The sequence below is a fragment of the Mus musculus genome, chromosome 6 (genome assembly GCF_000001635.26).
Source record: "Mus musculus strain C57BL/6J chromosome 6, GRCm38.p6 C57BL/6J".
Lineage (NCBI taxonomy): Eukaryota > Metazoa > Chordata > Mammalia > Rodentia > Muridae > Mus > Mus musculus.
The window spans coordinates 40,900,408-40,919,542 of NC_000072.6; the positions used below are offsets into that span (position 1 = coordinate 40,900,408).

Sequence of the window (19,135 nt, forward strand, 5' to 3'; positions counted from 1 at the left end):
CATGATGCAGACCCCTCCCACCTCTATGATGATGCCCATCCCATTTGTGTGACTCTGGCATTTATCTGTACTCTGGCACTGACAGTAACCACTTGCTTGGCACTCAGTGTCTCTTTGAAGTACTTTAGTTATCTTCTTTATGACCCAAACCAGGCATCATTTAAAACCATGCAAACCTTACCAGAGCTGGAATATGTGTTTTTGTTGGGTACCCATATATTTAAAGTTTCCATTTCTATCTTCAAGGAGTTCCCAAGCTGGAAGAAGTGATAGTGAAACAAATAGGTGCTACCAAAAGTACCCAGACACAAACACACTGGTATATAGATTAAGTAAATCATATCTGTTAAAATATATGCACCCCAAAATATAAGGAAATATTAAAACTCAACAAGCATCAAGGAACCTGATTTGAATGTGGGTCTAAGATCTGAGCAGGTGGTCCCCTTACTGAGTGTTTTGTCTTCTTGGATTGACAAAATAAATAGCATAGTCTAGTGCCATGAGCAACACACATTAGTCTTCTTATAGATCTGGAGTTTGTAACTCAGTTCTCCAATTACTGACAAATTTGGTGATAGTGGCTGATAGACAGGTACCCTCTTCTGGAGGTTCACTTGGCTTTTCCCATATATGTATATGCACAGCAAAAGGGAGCGAATAGAGTATTATTTTTCTTACAAGAATCTAATACTTAGAGAGTTCCTAAAATATGGAACAGAAATTGCTGAGAAACAAATTTAAAATGTGCAACATCCATAGTCATGAGTAATTAAAATTACTTTGAGATTTTATCTTATTTAAGTCAATGGTCAAGGTAATTAAACAAATGCTAGCACATGCTAGTGAAGATGTGAGAGAAGGGGAGAAGGGGGACACTTACTCATTTCTGATGGGAGTGCAAACTAGTACAGCCACTGTGGAAATCATTGAGGGGGTGCTTCTCAGGCATCTGGTAATGGGTCTGCCTCAATATCTACTTATATCGCTCTTGCGCATATACCTAAAAGACTTTATGACCTACTAGAGAAATACTTGCTCACCCATGTTCATTGCTGCTCTCTTTATAATAGCCAAAAATTGGAAGTAGTACATACATCCTTCAAGTGATGAATGGATAATGAAATGTGGCACATTTACACAATGGAACATTATTCCACTGTTAAGAAAAAGAACCATGAAATATGAAGAAAAATAGATGGAGGTAGAAAAAAAATCCTTCCAAGTGAGGTAACCCCCACCTAAAAAGACAAATACTGCATGTTTTTTTTTCTTATATGAAGATGTTAGTTTTTAAGCTTCCTTTGTATGCTTTAATATGCAGATGTGAGTACCCAGCAAGGGACAGGAGGTAGTGGTCCAAGGAAGGGGAACTAGAATATAGTGTTATAATGAGATAAGGGTAACTAGAATAGGATGATTAAATGGTAAGGGGGATGGGAGGGAAGGATAAATGAGGGAATATGACAAGAACAATTAACATTAAAGGCCTTTAGAAAAATAACGAAAAAATACTAAAACATATTCAGGTATTAAAGGAATATAAATGAAATCATCATGTAACAGAAAAGATCCTGCCCTATTTAGATGTCTTGTACCATCAAGTCAGTGTTTCAGTAATAGGAATAGTTTACAGAATTTGGAATCATTGAGTAAAGGGATCCCATAGTACCCTTGAAACATCATGGATTATTACCACGGCTATTGGTTACTCTCTGAAATCTAATGGCAAGGACTTATTGCTGAAAACAGTACTCACGTATGTCATCAAATTGGAGCAATGAAGCTGGCACACAAATAGAAGCTTCACACCCTACTGTCTAGCATTGTACTTGAAGAGAAAATTAATCATTAATCACTGAAAGGCAAATACTCTGGCCTATAACACAATTCTGATTATAAGATATACTGATGTAATACTGGCAAAAATGTCATAAGAGTAACCAACCACATTTTAAATGATGAGAGAGAAAGAGAGAGAGACAGAGAGAGAGAGAGAAAGAGAGAGAGAGAGAGAGAGAGAGAGAGAGAGAGAGAGAGAGAGAGAGAGAGAGAGACTTCCAAAATTGAGAACTGTGAAAATCTATTTGGTTAAATATATTTAGAATGTAGAAACATGACCATTTAGCAAAAACAACATTAGATTCCTCTATCATGTCATTCCCTAGCCTAGGGCTTTTGACTAGGTTTATAGTAGCATGAATCAATTATCTCTGAAATGTGCTTTAGATACAATCAGAAACAAGTTGTTTATCCCCACAGAAGTTATGTCATTATTGTACCAATGGCAGGTTAGTACTGTAGCATGCAAGGTACAGCATTGGGTAAGATCACTGATAAATTTTCTTCTTCTTCTTCTTCTTCTTCTTCTTCTTCTTCTTCTTCTTCTTCTTCTTCTTCTTCTTCTTCTTCTTCCTGAATGGCAACTTCTGGCACAGTTAGCATTTAGAAGATTATCCTGATCAATTTGAAATTGATTTCTCTATGTCATTCACCAAAGTGTGTGACAAAGTGAAGTAGAGTCTTAACATATAGCTGTGCTGAGAAATCAAGGGTATGGCAAGTCTGTGTAACTTTGGTTGCCTGAGGCTTTCCTGACCAATAGCTTATAGGAAGGTAACCCATGTCTCCCTTCTTTCCAACAAATTCCCCCTCTTGTTTTCACATTTAAAACATTTATTTTATTAAGTATATGTAGGTGTGTGTATGTGTGTGTGTGTTTATGTGTGTGTATGTATGTGTGTGTGTTTGTGTATGCAGATGTAGCATGTGTGAATGCAGGTTCCTGTGGAGATCCATTTGATCCATGGGAGCTTAAGTTATAGTTGTAAACCACCTGTAAGAAGTGTTGGGTGAACTCAGGTCCTCTGGAAGAGCAGAATATGCACTTAATGTCTGAACCATCTTTCCAGTTTTTACTTTCACATTTTTTGTGTGGTATTGATGAGTTTAAATGAGTGTTTCTCAAATAAGCATCTATAGTGAAGTTATTAATTATAATAACTATAAGCATCTATAGTGAAGTTATTAATTATAATAACTATAAGCATCTATAGTGAAGTTATTAATTATAATGTGAGGAACTAATTGGTGGCTAGCTCACTAAGGAAACTTTGAGGAGAGAGATGCTTTGAAATTAAGAGTTGCTATGGCGAATTACAATTAAATGTAATGTATGATCATCAAGTGCTGAAGATGTTATTTAAGAATTATGGAAATCTCTGGCACAAACATAATTAAGTATGGCAGCAGGGAGCACTACCAAGGTCCATCTAGGAGTAGGTAAAAACTAGCAGGTGCTCTTCCTGAGATGGTTCACCATGGACCAAAATCTATGACAGATTTGCTTCTCTAGGAAAGGCTAAAAAGATTAAACCTGAGGAAAGATTTCTGCTATTAATATGCTTCTCCTGTTATTATTAAATATGTAACAACCACTAGGTATTGATGTACCCTTTTGAGCAGATATCTACAGACCTACGAAGATATAGTGATGCTATACAGACAAATAGATAATGATTCTACAGAATTCCTGGTTTGATTCAAATAATTTTTAGAAGAATGTTTTTAGAGATGCTCTTAGTTGCGAGAAAGATGTAGTAAAGATAAAATCAAGAATAGAATGTACCTGGGTCTACCTTGAGTGCAAACTCAGAAGCAGTGAGCCCCACAGGCCCCAGAGGAGGCTCCACTCCCAGGCACCATACCACACCCAGGATCTTAGGGTCAGGGGTGAAGAGAACACAACATCCCTCCCAAAAGCACCAATAGTAACTGGGACCAGCAGGATCCAGGGACTCAGGAACCCCGCCCAAAAAAATGGCTCAGGTTCCTTCCTTGGATGCCAACTCAGGGCAGCAGCCAGTCCTACAGCCCCTAGAGAAGGCTCCACTCCCAGGTGATCTAGCAAGACCATGATCTGAGGATCCCAGGATCCCAGGATCCCAGGTGCTTGGTCACACCAGGATCTCAAGGTGTCAGAGGCAGCTTGACTCCCAGGAACTCTGACAAAACCAGAATCTCAGGATCACAGGATCCTGGAATCACAGGATCACAGAGACAGCTCAACTCTGAGGAGCTTTGACTCAACCAGGAGTACAGGAAGGACAGGCTTCAGTCAGATATAGTGAGGGCAGGAAACACTAGAGATAATCAGATGGTGGAAGGCAAGCATAAGAAAGGAAGTAACAGAAACTAAGGTTACTGGGCAACATCAGAACCCAATTCTTCCAGCATAAGAAGTCCTGGATACACTATCACACCAGAAAAGCAAGATTCGGATCTAAGGTCACTCCTTCTATTGCTTTAGGTGATATGGGACTGTTTAGATCATTAATCTGATCCTGATTTAACTTTGGTACATGGTATCTGTATAGAAAATTGTCCATTGCATCCAGATTTTCCAGTTTTGTTGAGTATAGCTTCTTGTAGTAGGATATGATGATGTTTTGGATTTCCTCAGGTTCTGATGTTATGTCTCTCTTTTCATTTCTGATTTTGTTAATTAGGATACTGTCCCTGTGCCCTCTAGTTAGTCTGGCTAAGGGTTTATCATCTTGTTAATTTTCTTAAAGAATCAGCTCCTGGTTTGGTTCTTTGTATAGTTCTTTTTGTTTCCAGTTGGTTGATTTCAGCCCTGAGTTTATTTCCTGCCATCTAATCCTTTTCGTTGAATTTGCTTCCTTTTGTTGTAGAGCTTTTAGGTGTGCTGTCAAGCTGCTAGTGTGTGCTCTCTCCAGTTTCTTTTTGGCAGCACTCAGAACTATGTGTTTTCCTCCTAGGACTGTTTTCATTGTGTCCCATAAGTTTGGGTATGTTGTGGCTTCATTTACATTAAACTCTAAAAAGTCTTTAATTTCTTTCTTTATTTCTTCCTTGGCCAAGTTGTAATTGAGTAGAGTGTTGTTCAGCTTCCACGTCAATGTTGGCTTTCTATTATCTATGTTGTTATTGAAGGTCAACCTTAGTCCATGGTTATCTGATAGGATGCATGGGATAATTTCAATATTTTTCTATCTGTTGAGGCCTGTTTTGTGACTGATTATATGGTCAGGTTTGGAGAAGGAACCATGAGGCGCTGAGAAGAAGGTATATCGTTTTGTCTTAGGATAAAATGTTCTATAAATATCTGTTAAATCCATTTGTTTCATAACTTCTGTTAGTTTCAATATTCCTCTGTTTAGTTCCTGTTTCCAAGTTCTGTCTATTGATGAGAGTGGGATGTTGAAGTCTCCCACTATTATGTGTGAGGTGCAATGTGTGCTTTGAGCTTTACTAAAGTTTTTTTAATGAATGTGGATACCCTTGCATTTGGAGCATAGATATTCAAAATTGAGAGTTCATCTTGGAAGATTTTACCTTTGATGAGTATGAAGTGCCCCTCCATGTCTTTTTGTGATAACTTTAGGACCGAAGTCTATTTTATTCAATATTAGAATGGCTACTCCAGCTTGTTTCTTCCAACTGCTTGCTTGGAAAATTGTTTTCCAGCCTTTTACTCTGAGGTAGTGTCTGTCTTTGTCTCTGAGGTGGATTTCCTGTATACAGCAAGATGTTGGGTCCTGTTTGTGTAGCCAGTCTGCTAGTCTATGTCTTTTTATTGGGGAATTGAGTCCATTGATATTAAGAGATATTAAGAAAAAGTAATTGTTGTTTCCTGTTATTTTTGTTGTCAGAGTTGGGATTCTGTTCTTGTAGCTATCTTCTTTTAGGTTTGTTGAAGGATTAGTTTCTTGCTTTTTCTAGGGCATAATTTCCCTCCTTGTGTTGGACTTTTCCCTTTATTATCCTTTGAAGGACTAGATTCATGGAAAGATTTTGTGTGAATTTGGTTTTGCCATAGAATACTTTGGTTTCTCAATCTATGGTAACTGAGAGTTTTGCTGCGTATAGTAACCTGGGCTGTGTTCTCTTAGGGTCTGTATAACATCTGTCCATGATCATTGTCTCTGGTGAGAAGTCTGGTGTAATTCTAATAGGTCTGCCTTTATATGTTACTTGACCTTTTTCCATTACTGCTTTTAATATTCTTTAATATTCTGTCTTTATTTAGTGCATTTGTTGTTCTGATTATTATGTGTCAGGAGGAATTTCTTTTCTGGTACAGTCTATTTGGAGGTCTGTAGGTTTATTGTATATTCATGGGCATCTCTTTCTTTAGGTTAGGGAAGTATTCTTCTATAATTTTGTTGATCTTGGATGGTTTTGTTCAATTCCATCACCTGTTTAGTTGTTTTCCTGTAATTCTTTCAGGGATTTTTATGCTTCCTTTTAATGGTCTACTACCTGTTTAGCAGTGTTCTCCTGTATTTAAGTGAGTTATTAATGTCCTTCTTAAAATCCTCTACCAGCATCATGAGATGTGATTTTAAATCCAAATCTTGCTTTTCAGGTGTGTTGGGGTATTCATGACTCGCTGTGGTGGACATACTGGGTTCTGATGATACCAAGTGGTCTTGTTTTCTATTAGTAAGATTTTTACTTTTGCCTTTCACCATCTGGAAATCTCTGGTGTGAGAAGTTCTAGCTGCACACAAGTCCCTTCCGCTCGACTCGAGACTCGACACCCGGGCTACCTTGCCAGCAGAGTCTTGCCCAACACCCGCAAGGGCCCACACGGGACTCCCCACGGGACCCTAAGACCTCTGGTGAGTGGAACACAGCATCTGCCCCAATCCAATCGCGCAGAACCTGAGACTGTGGTACATAGGGAAGCAGGCTACCCGGGCCTGATCTGGGGCACAAGTCCCTTCCGCTCGACTCAACACTCGAGCCCCAGGCTACCTTGCCAGCAGAGTCTTGCCCAACACCCGCAAGGGCCCACACGGGACTCCCCACGGGACCCTAAGACCTCTGGTGAGTGGAACACAGTGCCTGCCCCAATCCAATCTCGCGGAACCTGAGACTGCGGTACATAGGGAAGCAGGCTACCCGGGCCTGATCTGGGGCACAAGTCCCTTCCGCTCGACTCGAGCCCCGGGCTACCTTGCCAGCTGAGTCGCCTGACACCCGCAAGGGCCCACACAGGATTCCACACGTGATCCTAAGACCTCTAGTGAGTGGAACACAACTTCTGCCAGGAGTCTGGTTCGAACACCAGATATCTGGGTACCTGCCTTGCAAGAAGAGAGCTTGCCTGCAGAGAATACTCTGCCCACTGAAACTAAGGAGAGTGCTACCCTCCAGGTCTGCTTATAGAGGCTAACAGAGTCACCTGAAGAACAAGCTCTTAACAGTGACAACTAAAACAGCTAGCTTCAGAGATTACCAGATGTCGAAAGGCAAACGTAAGAATCCTACTAACAGAAATCAAGACCACTCACCATCATCAGAACGCAGCACTCCCACCCCACCTAGTCCTGGGCACCCCAACACAACCGAAAATCTAGACCCAGATTTAAAAACATTTCTCATGATGATGATAGAGGACATCAAGAAGGACTTTCATAAGTCACTTAAAGAATTACAGGAGAGCACTGCTAAAGAGTTACAGGCCCTTAAAGAAAAGCAGGAAAACACAGCCAAACAGGTAGAAATCATTAAAGAAAAACAGGAAAACACATCCAAACAGGTGATGGAAATGAACAAAACCATACTAGAACTAAAAGGGGAAGTAGACACAATAAAGAAAACCCAAAGCGAGGCAACGCTGGAGATAGAAACCCTAGGAAAGAGATCTGGAACCATAGATGCGAGCATCAGCAACAGAATACAAGAAATGGAAGAGAGAATCTCAGGTGCAGAAGACTCCATAGAGAAAATCGACACAACAGTCAAAGAAAATACAAAATGCAAAAGGATCCTAACTCAAAACATCCAGGTAATCCAGGACACAATGAGAAGACCAAACCTACAGATAATAGGAATTGATGAGAATGAAGATTTTCAACTTAAAGGGCCAGCTAATATCTTCAACAAAATAATAGAAGAAAACTTCCCAAACATAAAAAAAGAGATGCCCATGATCATACAAGAAGCCTACAGAACTCCAAATAGACTGGACCAGAAAAGAAATTCCTCCCGACACATAATAATCAGAACAACAAATGCACTAAATAAAGATAGAATATTAAAAGCAGTAAGGGAGAAAGGTCAAGTAACATATAAAGGAAGGCCTATCAGAATTACACCAGACTTTTCACCAGAGACTATGAAAGCCAGAAGAGCCTGGACAGATGTTATACAGACACTAAGAGAACACAAATGCCAGCCCAGGCTACTATACCCGGCCAAACTCTCAATTACCATAGATGGAGAAACCAAAGTATTCTATGGCAAAACCAAATTCACACAATATCTTTCCACGAATCCAGCCTTTCAAAGGATAATAACAGAAAAGAAGCAATACAAGGATGGAAATCACGCCCTAGAACAACCAAGAAAGTAATCATTCAACAAACCAAAAAGAAGACAGCCACAAGAACAGAATGCCAACTCTAACAACAAAAATAAAAGGGAGCAACAATTACTTTTCCTTAATATCTCTTAATATCAATGGACTCAATTCCCCAATAAAAAGACATAGACTAACAGACTGGCTACACAAACAGGACCCAACATTCTGCTGCTTACAGGAAACCCATCTCAGGGAAAAAGACAGACACTACCTCAGAATGAAAGGCTGGAAAACAATTTTCCAAGCAAATGGACTGAAGAAACAAGCTGGAGTAGCCATTTTAATATCGGATAAAATCGACTTCCAACCCAAAGTTATCAAAAAAGACAAGGAGGGACACTTCATACTCATCAAAGGTAAAATCCTCCAAGAGGAACTCTCAATTCTGAATATCTACGCACCAAATGCAAGGGCAGCCACATTCATTAGAGACACTTTAGTAAAGCTCAAAGCATACATTGCACCTCACACAATAATAGTGGGAGACTTCAACACACCACTTTCTTCAAAGGACAGATTGTGGAAACAGAAACTAAACAGGGACACAGTGAAACTAACAGAAGTTATGAAACAAATGGACTTGACAGATATCTACAGAACATTTTATCCTAAAACAAAAGGATATACCTTCTTCTCAGCACCTCACGGGACCTTCTCCAAAATTGACCATATAATTGGTCACAAAACAGGCCTCAATAGATACAAAAATATTGAAATTGTCCCATGTATCCTATCAGACCACCATGGCCTAAGACTGATCTTCAATAACAACATAAATAATGGAAAGCCAACATTCACGTGGAAACTGAATAACACTCTTCTCAATGATACCTTGGTCAAGGAAGGAATAAAGAAAGAAATTAAAGACTTTTTAGAGTTTAATGAAAATGAAGCCACAATGTACCCAAACCTATGGGACACAATGAAAGCATTTCTAGGAGGGAAACTTATAGCTCTGAGTGCCTCCAAGAAGAAACGGGAGACAGCACATACTAGCAGCTTGACAACACATCTAAAAGCTCTAGAAAAAAAAGGAAGCAAATTCACCCAAGAGGAGTAGACGGCAGGAAATAATCAAACTCAGGGGTGAAATCAACCAAGTGTTAACAAGAAGAACTATTCAAAGAATTAACCAAACGAGGAGTTGGTTCTTTGAGAAAATCAACAAGATAGATAAACCCTTAGCTAGACTCACTAAAGGGCACAGGGACAAAATCCTAATTAACAAAATCAGAAATGAAAAGGGAGACATAACAACAGATCCTGAAGAAATCCAAAACACCATCAGATTCTTCTACAAAAGGCTATACTCAACAAAACTGGAAAACCTGGACAAAATGGACAAATTTCTGGACAGATACCAGGTACCAAAGTTGAATCAGGATCAAGTTGATCATCTAAACAGTCCCATATCACCTAAAGAAATAGAAGCAGTTATTAATAGTCTCCCAACCAAAAAAAGCCCAGGACCAGATGGGTTTAGTGCAGAGTTCTATCAGACCTTCAAAGAAGATCTAATTCCAATTCTGCACAAACTATTTCACAAAATAGAAGTAGAAGGTACTCTACCCAACTCATTTTATGAAGCCACTATTACTCTGATACCTAAACCACAGAAAGATCCAACAAAGATAGAGAACTTCAGACCAATTTCTCTTATGAATATCGATGCAAAAATCCTCAATAAAATTCTCGCTAACCGAATCCAAGAACACATTAAAGCAATCATCCATCCTGACCAAGTAGGTTTTATTCCAGGGATGCAGGGATGGTTTAATATACGAAAATCCATCAATGTAATCCATTATATAAACAAACTCAAAGACAAAAACCACATGATCATCTCGTTAGATGCAGAAAAAGCATTTGACAAGATCCAACACCCATTCATGATAAAAGTTTTGGAAAGATCAGGAATTCAAGGCCCATACCTAAACATGATAAAAGCAATCTACAGCAAACCAGTAGCCAACATCAAAGTAAATGGAGAGAAGCTGGAAGCAATCCCACTAAAATCAGGGACTAGACAAGGCTGCCCACTTTCTCCCTACCTTTTCAACATAGTACTTGAAGTATTAGCCAGAGCAATTCGACAACAAAAGGAGATCAAGGGGATACAAATTGGAAAAGAGGAAGTCAAAATATCACTTTTTGCAGATGATATGATAGTATATATAAGTGACCCTAAAAATTCTACCAGAGAACTCCTAAACCTGATAAACAGCTTCGGTGAAGTAGCTGGATATAAAATAAACTCAAACAAGTCAATGGCCTTTCTCTATACAAAGAATAAACAGGCTGAGAAAGAAATTAGGGAAACAACACCCTTCTCAATAGTCACAAATAATATAAAATATCTTGGCGTGACTCTAACTAAGGAAGTGAAAGATCTGTATGATAAAAACTTCAAATCTCTGAAGAAAGAAATTAAGGAAGATCTCAGAAGATGGAAAGATCTCCCATGCTCATGGATTGGCAGGATCAACATTTAAAAATGGCTATCTTGCCAAAAGCAATCTACAGATTCAATGCAATCCCCATCAAAATTCCAACTCAATTCTTCAACGAATTGGAAGGAGCAATTTGCAAATTTGTCTGGAATAACAAAAAACCTAGGATAGCAAAAACTCTTCTCAAGGATAAAAGAACTTCTGGCGGAATCACCATGCCAGACCTAAAGCTTTACTACAGAGCAATTGTGATAAAAACTGCATGGTACTGGTATAGAGACAGACAAGTAGACCAATGGAATAGAATTGAAGACCCAGAAATGAACCCACACACCTATGGTCACTTGATCTTCGACAAGGGAGCTAAAACCATCCAGTGGAAGAAAGACAGCATTTTCAACAATTGGTGCTGGCACAACTGGTTGTTATCGTGTAGAAGAATGCGAATCGATCCATACTTATCTCCTTGTACTAAAGTCAAATCTAAGTGGATCAAGGAACTTCACATAAAACCAGAAACACTGAAACTTATAGAGGAGAAAGTGGGGAAAAGCCTTGAAGATATGGGCACAGGGGAAAAATTCCTGAACAGAACAGCAATGGCTTGTGCTGTAAGATCGAGAATCGACAAATGGGACCTAATGAAACTCCAAAGTTTCTGCAAGGCAAAAGACACAGTCAATAAGACAAAAAGACCACGAACAGATTGGGAAAGGATCTTTACCTATCCTAAATCAGATAGGGGACTAATATCCAACATATATAAAGAACTCAAGAAGGTGGACTTCAGAATATCAAATAACCCCATTTAAAAATGGGGCTCAGAACTGAACAAAGAATTCTCACCTGAGGAATACCGAATGGCAGAGAAGCACTTGAAAAAATGTTCAACATCCTTAATCATCAGGGAAATGCAAATCAAAACAACCCTGAGATTCCACCTCACACCAGTCAGAATGGCTAAGATCAAAAATTCAGGTGACAGCAGATGCTGGCGTGGATGTGGAGAAAGAGGAACACTCCTCCATTGTTGGTGGGAGTGCAGGCTTGTACAACCACTCTGGAAATCAGTCTGGCGATTCCTCAGAAAACTGGACATAGTACTACCGGAGGATCCAGCAATACCTCTCCTGGGCATATATCCAGAAGATGCCCCAACTGGTAAGAAGGACACATGCTCCACTATGTTCATAGCAGCCTTATTTATAATAGCCAGAAGCTGGAAAGAACCTAGATGCCCCTCAACAGAGGAATGGATACAGAAAATGTGGTACATCTACACAATGGAGTACTACTCAGCTATTAAAAAGAATGAATTTATGAAATTCCTAGCCAAATGGATGGACCTGGAGGGCATCATCCTGAGTGAGGTAACACATTCACAAAGAAACTCACACAATATGTATTCACTGATAAGTGGATATTAGCCCCAAACCTAGGATACCCAAGATATAAGATATAATTTGCTAAACACATGAAACTCAAGAAGAATGAAGACTGAAGTGTGGACACTATGCCCCTCCTTAGATTTGGGAACAAAACACCCATGGAAGGAGTTACAGAGACAAAGTTTGGAGCTGAGGTGAAAGGATGGACCATGTAGAGACTGCCATATCCAGGGATCCACCCCATAATCAGCATCCAAACGCTGACACCATTGCATACACTAGCAAGATTTTATTGAAAGGACCCAGATGTAGCTGTCTCTTGTGAGACTATGCCGGGGCCTAGCAAACACAGAAGTGGATGCTCACAGTCAGCTAATGGATGGATCATAGGGCTCCCAATGGAGGAGCTAGAGAAAGTAGCCAAGGAGCTAAAGGGATCTGCAACCCTATAGGTGGAACAACATTATGAACTAACCAGTACCCCGGAGCTCTTGACTCTAGCTGCATATATATCAAAAGATGGCCTAGTCGGCCATCACTGGAAAGAGAGGCCCATTGGACTTGCAAACTTTATATGCCCCAGTACAGTGGAACACCAGGGCCAAAAAGGGGGAGTGGGTGGGCAGGGGAGTGGGGGTGAGTGGATATGGGGGACTTTTGGTATAGCATTGGAAATGTAAATGAGTTAAATACCTAATAAAAAATGGAAAAAAAAAAAGAAGTTCTAGCTGACTCTGGCTGGAGCTTGTTCCTCCAGTAATTTTGTTAGCCTCTGTCAGCACTACTGGGAGTCCAACTCTCTCCTGAGTCCCAGTGGTCAGCCCCATCTCTGCAGACAAGCTCTCTTGAGACCCAGGGTCAGAGCCCTCTCTGGAGGCCAAATCTCCTCAGTGATCCTTAGATCCTTGGTGTGCTAGGGTGCCTGCATTGTGGAAAGTCCACTGGGGACAGAAGGACTGTCTGCTGAGTTTGTGCCCAAGGTGGTGTGGGGCTGGCACCCACCAGACCCTCTGTAATATCTCTTAATATCAATGGACTCAATTCACTGATAAAAAGACACAGACTAACAGACTGGATACATGAACAGGACCCAGGATGTTTGCTGCATACAGGAAACACACCTCAGTGACAAAAGCAGGTACTACCTCAGAGCAAAAGATTGGAATACAATTTTTCAAGCAAATGATCTCAAGAAACAAACTGTAGTATCCATTCTAATATCAAATAAAATCAACTTTCAACCAAAAGTTATCAAAAAAGATAAGGAAGGACACTTCATACTGGTCAAAGGAAAAATCTACCAAGATGAACTCTCAATTCTGAAATCTATTCTCCAAATGCTAGGGCATCCATATTCATGAAAGAAACTTTACTAAAGCTCAAAGTACACATTGTACCCCACACAATAATAGTGGGAGACTTTAACACCCTACTCTCAGCAATGGACAGATCATGGAAATAGAAACTAACAGAGATAAAGTGAAACTCACAGAAGTTATGAACCAAATGGGTCTAATAGATATTTATAGAACATTTCATAGTAAGGTAAAAAAGTATACTTTCTTCTCAGCACCTCATGGTACTTTCTCCAAAATTGACCATACAATTGGCCACAAAACAGGCCTCAACAGATACAAGAAGATTGAAATAATCCCATGCAGTCTATCAGATCACAATGGACTAAGGCTGGTCTTAAATTCCAACAAAAACAATGGAAAACACTCATACACATGAAAACTGAACAATGCTCTCTACTCAATATTACCTTGGTCAAGGAAAAAATAAAGAAAAAAATTCAAGACATTTTAGAATTTAATGAAAATGAAGACTCATCATACCAAAACTTATGGAACACAATGAAAGCAGTGGTAAGAGGAAAACACATAGCTATACGTGCCTTCACAAAGAAACTGGAGAGAGCTTGCACTAGAAGCTTGACAGCACACCTGAAAACTCTAGAACATAAAGAAGCAAATATACCCAAGAGGATTAGATGGCAGGAAATAATCAAACTCGGGGCTGCAATTAACCAAATAGAAACAAAAATAACTATACAACGAATCAATAAAACCAGGAGCTGATTCTTTGAGAAAATCAACAAGATATATCAACCCTTAGCCAGACTAACCAGAGGTCAAAAAGACAGTATCCAAATCAATAGAACCAGAAATGAAAAGGGAGACATAACAATGGAGACCATGGAAATTCAAAAAATCATCAGATCCTACTACAAAAGTTCATACTCAACTAAATTGGAAAATCTGGATGAAATGGACAACTTTCTAGACACATACAAGTTGCCAAAGTTAAAACAGGATCAGATAAACCACCTAAACAGTCCCATAACCCCTAAAGAAATAGAAGCAGTCATAAATAGTCTCCCAACCATAAAAAAGCCCAGGACCAGATGGCTTTAATGGAAAATTTTATCAGACCTCTAAAGAAGACCTAATACCTCTTCAAACTATTCCACAAATTAGAAATGAAAGGTACACTACTCAATTCATCCTATGAAGCCACAATTATGCTTAATCCTAAACCACACATAGACCAAAGAAGAGAACTTCAGACCAATATCCCTTATGAATATTGATGCAAAAATATCCAATAAAATTCTTGCCAACAGAATTCAAGAACACATCAAAATGATCATTAACCAGGATCCAGTAGGTTTCATCCCAGGGATGCCCGGATGGTTCAATATATGGAAATCTATCAATGTAATTTACTACATAAACAAACTTTAAAAAATCCAAAACAGGATCATTCCATTAGATGCTGAAAAAGCATTTGACAAAATTCAGCATCCCTTCATGTTAAAAGTCTTGGAAAGATCAGGAATTCAAGGCCCATACCTAAACATAGTAACAGCAATATACAGCAAACCAGTAGCCAGCATCAAATTGAATGGAGAGAAACTTGAAGAAAGCAATCCCACTAAAATCAGGAACTAGACAAGGCTGACTACTCACTCCCTATCTATTCAATATAGTACTTGAAGTTTTAGCTAGGGCAGTTAGACAACAAAAGGAGGTCAAAGGAATACAAATTGGAAAGGAAGAAGTCAAAATATCACTATTTGCAGATGTTATGATCATATACTTAAGTGACCCCAAAAATTCCACCAGAAAATGCCTAAAGCTGGTAAACAACTTCTGCAAAGTGGCTGGATACAAAATTAAGTCAAACAAATAAGTAACCTTTCTCTACTCAAAAGATAAACAGGCTGAGAAAGAAATTAGGGAAATGACACCCTTCACAATAGTCACAAATAATATAAAATACCTTGGTGTGACTCTAACTAAGGAAGTGAAAGATCTGTAGGACAAGAACTTCAAGTCTCTGAAGAAAGAAATTGAAGAAGATATCAGAAGATGGAAAGATCTTCCATGCTCACGGATTGGCAGAATTAATATAGTAAAAATGGCTATCTTGCCAAAAGCAATCTAGAGATTCAATACAATCCTCATCAAAACTCCAACTCAATTCTAGAGTTAGAATGAGCAATTTGCAAATTCATTTGGAATAACAACAACAACAACAACAAAAAACCCAGGATATCGAAAACTATCCTCAACAATAAAAGATCTTCTAGAGGAATTACCATCCCTGACCTCAAGCTGTATTACCCAGCAGTTGTGATAAAAACTACATGGTATTGGTATAGAGACAGGCAGAAAGTTCAATGGAATAGAATTGAAGACCAAGAAAGGAACCCATACACACATGGTCACTTGATCTTTGATGAAGGAGTAAAATCCGGCCAAAAAATACAGCATTTTTTAACAAATGGTGCTGGTTCAACTGGCAGTTAGCATGTAGAAGAATGCAAATTGATCCATTTTTATCTCCTTGTACAAAGCTCAAGTCAAAGTGGATCAAGAACCTCCACGTAAAACCAGAGATACTGAAACATATAGAATAGAAAATGGGAAAGAGTCTCAAACATATGGTCACATGGAGAAAAATTCCTGAACAGAACACCAATGGCTTGTTCTGTAAGTTCAAGAATTGACAGATGGGACTTCATGAAATTACAAAGCTTCTGTAAGGCAAAGGACACTGCCAATAAGACAAAAAGGCAGCCAAAAGATTAGGAAAAGATGTTTACCAATCCTACATCTGGTAGAGGGGTAATATCCAATATATACAAAGAACTCAAGAAGTTAGAATCCAGAGAACCAGATAACTCTATTTAAAATGGGGTACAGAGCTAAGCAAAGAATTTTCACCTGAAGAATATCGAATGTCCCAGAAACACCTAAAGAAATATTCAACATTCTTAGTCATCAGGGAAATGCAAATCAAAAGAACCCTGAGATCCCACCTCACAACAGTCAGAAAGGCTACAATACATCCTTAATCATCAGGGAAATGCAAATCAAACCAACCCCGAGATTGCACCTCACACCAATCAGAATGGCTAAGATAAAAAAATTCATGTGATAGCAGATGCTGGCAAGGATGTGGAGAAAGAGCAACACTCCTCCATTGTTGGTATTGCAAGCTTGTACAACCACTCTGGAAATCAGTCTGGCAGTTCCTCAGAAAATTGGACATAGAACTACTGGAAGATCCAGAAATACCTATCCTGAGCATATATTCAGAGGATGTTCCAACTGGTAATAAGAACACATGCTCCACTATGCTCACAGCAGCCTTATTTATAATAGCCAGAAGCTGGAAAGAACTCAGATGTGCCTCAACAGAGGAATGGATACAGAAAATGTGGTACATTTACACAATGGAGTACTACTCAGCTATTAAAAACAATGAATTTATGAAATTCTTAGGCAAATGGATGGGTCTGGAGGGTATCATGCTGAGTGAGGTAACCCAATCACAAAAGAACTCACATAATATGTACTCACTGATAAGTGGATATTAGCCCAGAAACTTAGAATACCGAAGATACAATTTGCTAAACACATGAAACTCAAGAAGAAGGAAGACCAAAGTGTGGACACTTTGCCCCTTCTTAGAATTTGGAACAAAACACTCATGGAAGGAGTTACAGCGACAAAGTTTGGAGCTGAGGCAAAAGGATGGACCATCCAGAGACTTCCTCACCTGGGGATCCATCCCATAATCAGCCACCAAACGCAGGCACTATTGCATATGCCAGCTAGATTTTGCTGAAAGGACCCTGATATTGCTGTCTTTTATGAGGCTATGCCAGTGCCTGGCAAACACAGAAGTGGATGCTCACAGTTAGCTATTGAATAGAACACAGGGCCCCCAATGGAGGAGCTAGAGAAAGTACCCAAGGAGCTGAAGGGGTCTGCAACCCTATAGTTGGAACAACAATATGAACTAACCAGTACCCCCAGAGCTCGAGTCTCTAGCTGCATATGTAGCAGAAGATGGCCTAGTCGGCCATCATTGGGAAAAGAGGCCCCATGGTCTTGCAAACTTTATATGCCCCAGTACAGGGGAACACCAGGGGAAGTGGGAGTTGGTGGGTAGGGGAGCGGGGGGGGGTATAGGAGACTTTGGGGATAGCATTTGAATGCAAATGGATGGGTCTGGAGGGTATCATGCTGAGTGAGGTAACCCAATCACAAAAGAACTCAAATGATACATGATATGTACTCACTGATAAGTGGATATTAGCCCAGAAACTTAGAATGCCCAAGATATGATACAATTTGCAAAACACATGAAACTCAAGAATAACAACGACCAAAGTGTGGACACTTTGCCCCTTCTTAGAATTGGGAACAATCACCCATGGAAGGAGTTACAGAGACAAAGTTTGGAGCTGAGACAAAAGGATGAACCATCTAGAGACTGCCATATCCAGGGATCCATCCCATAATCAGCCTCCAAACGGTGACACCATTGCATACTCTAGCAAGATTTTGCTGAAAGGACCCTGATATAATTGTCTCTTGTGAGACTATGCCAGGGCGTAGTAAACACAGAAGTGGATGCTCACAATCAGCTATTGGATGGATCACAGGGACCCCAATGGAGGAGCTAGAGAAAGTACCCAAGGAGCTAAAGGGGTCTGCAACCCTATAGGTGGAACAACAATATGAACTAACCAGTACCCCCGGAGCTCATGTCTCTAGCTGCATATGTATCAAAAGATGGCTTAGTCGGCCATCAGTGGAAAGAGAGGCCCATTGGTTATGCAAACTTTATATGCCTCAGTACAGGGGAATGCCAGGGCTAAGAAGTGGGAGTGGGTAGGTAGGTGAGTGGAGGGGGGAGGGTATGGGGGACTTTTGGGATAGCATTGGAAATGTAAATGAGGAAAATATCTAATAAAAATTAAAAAAAAGAAATACAATGATCTTTCTTAATTTCACTAAAAAGAGAAATAGACGAGATAATTTTGTATTCAAGGAAAAATTACTTAGGTCCAAGGATAAACTTACAGTTGTACACTTTGATTAGGGAAGGGCATGTAGAAAATATTGCTCTGAACTTATAATTAATATATTCTAATGAAACACTGCTTTGAACTTAATATCAACATCCTTCTGTAACTTCCATTCTACGTAATACTTTATTTCTGAAGTAATTTTCTAAAGAACTTTTTGTCCAAGAAGGTATAAAAGACCAGAGAAAAGAAATAAAGTTGTTGGTTGACTGGTTTGGCTTGGGAACTTTACCCATCCAACAGTCCATCCATCCATCCATCCATCCATCCATCCATCCATCCATCATATGCCTGCTTGTCTATATATTTGTGTGTATATGTATATATGTAAGTAGAGATGACTACTTGTTGAGTTGATTGTGACAGACAGCCAGGCCTGGCCAGAGTGTGGATATATGAGTGTTTGGATGTATATGTGTCTGTGTATATGTGACTGCATAAAGTGTGAATGTATATGTGCCTGTGTATATGTGACTGTATAAAGTATCTTAAGTCTTCTTCTTTCCTTCCTCTC

General features: G+C 39.5%; 1 gene; it reads left to right on the top strand.

Annotated features, from left to right (window-relative positions):
* Tcrb (T cell receptor beta chain) overlaps positions 1 to 19,135 on the top strand; it is a 667,076-nt gene that overhangs the window by 9,112 nt on the left and 638,829 nt on the right.